The sequence below is a fragment of the Papaver somniferum genome, chromosome 1 (genome assembly GCF_003573695.1).
Source record: "Papaver somniferum cultivar HN1 chromosome 1, ASM357369v1, whole genome shotgun sequence".
Classification (NCBI taxonomy): Eukaryota; Viridiplantae; Streptophyta; class Magnoliopsida; order Ranunculales; family Papaveraceae; genus Papaver; species Papaver somniferum.
In genome coordinates, this window is record NC_039358.1 from 51,875,651 (window position 1) to 51,881,718 (window position 6,068).

Below are 6,068 nucleotides of genomic sequence, written 5' to 3' on the forward strand. Positions count from 1 at the left end.
CGTGTTTGCCTACTCTGATACCAATTGAAAAGGCGAGGGTACCCAAATATACCTCAAGCTAAAACTTTTCCTACCTATAAGTCCTTTCTCCTAAAGTGATTGTCTATGGACTGAGTCGAGACAATACAACTAATCGGTTCACACTTCATATGATCGTCTATGGATACGAGATCGAGACAATACAACAACGAATTATGCTTACTTGATACAAAGGTTCAGACTTAACCAAACACAATAGGATTGCTTATCAAGTAAATATGAATTAACGTTTGTGTAACTTACTCTAATTATAATAAAACGATTATAATGCGGAAATACAAAGTAAATGACACATCAATATTTTGTTAACGAGGAAACCGCAAATGCAGAAAAATTCGGGACCTTGTCCAGAATTAAATACTCTCGGGATTAAGCCGCTACACAAAATTACACCTAACTTCGTATAGTTAAGACCAAGCAACTAAACTATAGTTCACCTAGTTCCGTCTGTATTCCCACGCCTCCAACTTATAAATAAGTCGTGTACTTGGAACAATTCCTTTGGTTCGTATTCCAAATAGTAAAGGAACAACAAATCTGTTTGGTATCAAACTCTATTCAACCAAGTGATATGAGTCGGACAAAGGCTCTTCCGTTTATCTTAACATAAACTCCTTCATCAGGTCCTTAGATCTATCTTATGTTCAATTACCGAAGTAATCGTTTAAGATTAAGCCAACAACACTCTTAATCCAAAGAATTGTGTTGATGTCGATCTACTCAATTAATCAATCCAATGTACCACAAGGATAAACCGATTATTAATTGGATCCTCTTGTTAGAGCACTGCTCGGTTGAACCCACTAGCGTTGGTATGTCAAGTTAGTTGTCCATTTTAGGTGCCAAAATGCATTCTTTATTTAGCATACTAGAGATAGTTTCGGACTAGATTAGGTCTAAGAAGTTGAATCGAAGCTATCCTTAAAGGATGAAGATTGAAGATTGAAGACTACAAGAAGACATCAACAAGTACTTTATCAACAAAGGTATGTGATTGATTTCATTTGGATTCTTGTTCAATTCTACCTTTCTAATCTATCAAGATATATGCTCACTATATGGAACAATTCCGATGACGGTAAATGTACATTTATGTATATATACTTGAGGTTATTTGATTCATGACCTTGGAGACAATAACCTTTATCCCTATAAAGTATCTCATGTTATAGCGAACGAGCTTGCGAATCCAATGAGCCAAGAATCACTCAATTCCGAGTTGTAACGATCAAGTTATGAGTGATTTAAGTTCATTAGTAGGAAACATTCCATGGGCCTTTGAGTCCGCGAACTTGGTCCACGAACTTGGGCCCAGTACGTGACTAAAAGGAATTTTTGGTCATGTTGGTGATGTTTCTTTATCTAGGCAAGTTATCTATTGGTCCAAACACTTTTGATTACCATATTAAAGTGTTTGTGATTCCTTCCTAAGTTAAAATGTGATATTCACATAAATATAATTTTTACTAAATAAGTTATTTATTTAATTATTTTGGCAAGAGTTGTAACTTAGGAAAGACTCTCTTATTTAGGAGAGTCTTGTAAAAGGAAAATAGCTTTGCTTAGCTTCCAAGCTATTTTTCATTATAAATAGGGAGTTCGCAAGCTTACAAGTTTTTCATCCTTTTGAAAAATTGGCGTAAGCTCTGCAGGTTGTTTTGCACGTCTTCCGTTCTTCGTGAACGGGAGTGAGATAAAAGACTTTGTATTAGGGATCACAAATCCAAGTTGGATTTGATCTTCTTGATTGATCATACAACTTGTAATCTAGGTTTTTCACCTCTTGTCTATTCTAAGGTTTTCTCTTATGATATAAAACCATTCAAGAGTTGTTGATCATAAACCCTAGGTTTGATAGATTTCAGTTTCCGATCGTATACCAACACTTGTTAGTCGAAATCGGAGACTAGAAAGAAAAACTTCTTTTGAGGCATCTCGTAAAAATCCTTGAGAAGTTTTAAACAAGACATCTCTATATTTATTCTAGTTGTTCTTGTGGTAGATTTATTAAGGTTTTCTTAACTTGGAAATTGATCTTTGGAATCACCCAAGTTTACTTACGAAAATCAGGTTCACGGACTCCTTGTGTGTACGCATACTGATTGTAAGTTAAAATCCTAATCTACAAGATTTCCAAAACCTTGATTTACATTTAAAAGGAAATCAAACAGGTGTTTTGTGCATACAAGATATCGAATCGTATCAATCGTGTTGTGGTATTTTCTAAAGAGATCCTAGGGTTCTGCTAGAAGATTTGGGTGAAGTATTTCTAAAGAGAATCGGTATTCTGCTAGGAGTTCTACAAGTGCTGAAGAAGGTATTACATCTAGTCCGAATAGGTAGTAGGAAATTGGTGTAACAACTTATAATCAGTGTGTGTTTATTCTGGACTAGGTCCAGGGGTTTTTCTGCATTTGCAGTTTCCTCGTTGACAAAATCTGGTGTCTGTGTTATTTCTTTTATGCATTATATTTTATTTATATAATAGAAATGTCACAGGTTGTACGTTAAGATCAATCAGTTCTTGTATCCGACCTTAGGGTTGTTGAGTGAATTGATTGATACTTGAACAATTGATTTTGTTATCTTCACATTGTTAGACCAGTATGGACTAACCCTATTTCAAGTGGACACAGTGTTGAAATATTCCTTTAGTGATTGTTGCTTCAAGAGGTTTATACACGGTGGATATTTAATAGGTTGTGATTAAAACAAAAGACTTTGTTTCAAGAGCTTCACACTAAAATCAGGTTTACGGACTTGTTTCTGTTTAACTTTGATTGTGTTAAAATAGAGATATCAAACTCTTTGATATACTTTACTCTAGATTAACTCTGACTGTCTAGTTGATTCTCTAGAAAGTATATTGGAGTTTGTCAATTCAGATTGCCAAACGAAATATTGGATGGTGTTGTTAGACCCCCGCTTTTTCACCTCTGTTACCGAAACAAGTATTGTGCACACCAAAGATAATATCCTCTTTGTCTTCAAATCTTCTTAAATCTTCAATAAAAACCTGCACACAATCACTTGAATATCTTGTGATCAATCACGCACAGAACAGAGTCTGTAAACAATGGATTATCACAAGATCGTCTTTAGAACTAACAACAGTCTAAAGATCCCTATCGAAACTATGAACTAGTTTGAGTGAATCTTATATCAGAAGACAAGATCCTCAATCATAAACAAACTAGGTGAAATCAGATTTCAACCACCATTGGTCAATCAAATCAATCGAAAACACAAGATAAACCGCAATTATCTAGTTTCCCACCAACGGTACACGCTAGAGCTTCTCAATCCCAGAGAAGACTTTAAACTGAGTGGTCGTAAGAGATTTCGCCTAATTAGGTTACTCCCTCTCCGAATAGGCGGCTTCACCAGTAACAACAACAAAAGAGGAAGTATGTTGTTACGAAGATTAGTTTGCTAGAAAGGCAAACTTCAAGTATTTATAGACAAGGAAGTTTGGACACCAAGGAATTTCCAAAACCGAAAATATTCTCAAGATATTCATTAAAGCTCTCGGTTTCCATAATTCCTGGAAATGCTATGTCCAAAAATAATGATCGAAATCTCTCGGAAAATCTTATTAGTAAATGCACATTATTAATTCTTATATTTCCCTACAAAATGAAATTAATAACCTTAATTAAAATATTCTTAACTTATTTATGTTTCGATCCTGAGATTTTCTTCCTTTAGCTATTAAGGAATAACTTTGAACAATTATAAAAATAAACATTCACAACACGTGTTTAAAGTATGTCGACATCCTTACTTTGTAAGTTCTCTTTCATACTTACAACCTTGAAACTGATTTTCTATACTTCCAAACAAGTTTAGAATTGGTTCATCTGAATTTCAAGAATTATGTGATTTATCAAACAAACATTCAATCACAATCATGGGTTTAACGGTTCTACCAAAAGAAGTTTTGGTACTACCTCCATGTGAGTATTGTGCATAGTCAAACTAGCTTTCCAAAAATTCGGTTGACTAGGTACTAGGATCGGTTCCCCACATATATATGGTATCTAACTTACATGTGTTGCACATGTCCATAGGATCGGTTCCCCTTTGCCTAAAAACGTGTTGCATATGTCCATAGGATCGGTTCAACTTTCTGCTATAAACCTTGCTGCACCTTATACAAGGACCGGTTCCCCTTTGTGATGTACTGCACCTCTTACTAGGATCGGTTCCCCTTTCCCAAATTTGGTCAGACATAATACAAACCCGATCATACCATCTCAGGTGATTACTTAAGATCGGTTTCACTAATAAAAGTCATACCAATACATAAGTCAGGCCTTTGTGAATAGTTCTACCAAGAACACAAACAAATTGTGAGCGGTTATACTCAATCACACATATTGGTTGTTCATAAGATATTCAACGAATAAAAAAACCAATAACACCTGGCAATTTCCTTTTCGGTTCACAAACAAGTTTATGAACTTACTTTCTTAGAACACATGTAAACATTGTTCCCTAGGATGAAATCCTCACCTCATACCCATATATAATCACAATAACATTCAAATGATTATGGCGATGTCTTATCTACAAAGTTTAATGGTTAAGCAATAAACCTCGTATTGTATTCCTTAATACTATGTCTATCTAGAGTTCAAATATGCTACGCATTTATGTTTTCAATATGCACGACTTGAAAGATACGTTAGGGAATGAAACAGTTCAAGTCAAATATCACTAACCTCAAGTGGAAGGATGATTGTTGTCGTTGTAGCTCCTTTCTTCTTCATATCTTCAAGTCTTCGCAATACTTGTAATGTCTCATATCATAATACTTTCAAGCTAACCTATACGAAGTTAACTCTAGTACATAATCAAGCGACTCTTTACATGAGTTTTGATTCACTAAAATATGACAACCAAACTTGACATACCAACGCATAGTGGGTTCAACCGAGCAATGCTCTAACACTAGTACATAATCAAGCGACTCTTAAAATGAGTTTTGATTCACTAAAATATGACAACCAAACTTGACATACCAATGCTTGGTGGGTTCAACCGAGCTATGCTCTAACAATAATTAAACCGGTATGCGAGCCAAAACAATTATATATTCTAGAACCAGTTTAGTACCCAAACTGGTACGCAAGCTGAATATTCAGTGAACTCCGGAACCGACAAAGGTCTTAAGTTTTCAAACCGGTACGTGAACTAAAAAGTTATGTATAACTCCGGAACTTTGAGTTGGTTCAAAGTTTTCAAAGTGGTACGTGAACTGGGAAGTTCGTAGAGTCCGAAACTTGGTAATTGCATAATGTTTACAAACCGGTTTATGAACTGAAAAGTTTTGTAGACTCTGAAACCCGGTAATTGCATATAGGTTTGCAAATTGGTCCACGTACTGTGACTCATCGGATTCACGAACGATTTAAGTAATTGTACTTTGTACATCTACAAACTATGTCGGTCATGATTCAATTGCGATTAAATTATTTCTATGAAGTAATTTGCATTTGATCATTTCTCTAATTATCACTAGACTCATTTGATCACATTAAAAATGAACTTTTAAGTCCAAATCGGCTAGTTTCGGCTAACCATGTTGAACATAGTTTTTATACACGGTTCGGTTACGGTTTACCTAACCTTAGTCTATATCTTGTATATGTGATAAAGATTTAAAGCATTAATCTAACAGTGGACATTGTTTTCCTAGTCCCAAAGCTATCTTAGCTTAAACCTAAATCAACCTAGGCTTTGAAGTCTATATAAGGAGAAATCTTGGCAACTAGGATCTTTAAATCCCGACACTACTTTTTGGTGTGTCCTAGTTGTACCTAAAGTCGTCCTCTTCAGAAACTCTTTTAGGGTTTAGCGACTACAAAGACTTCATAGGGATTCGTGAATCCAGGTCCAATTATCTTTTATCTTGATAACTTGAGTATCCTGATCTTGATTGTTTGTAGAGCTTGCTCCATCAATCTATCAAGATAGTAATCGACAAAGTCTCTTCGTCTCATACTTTTTTGATTCTGCAAGTTTTA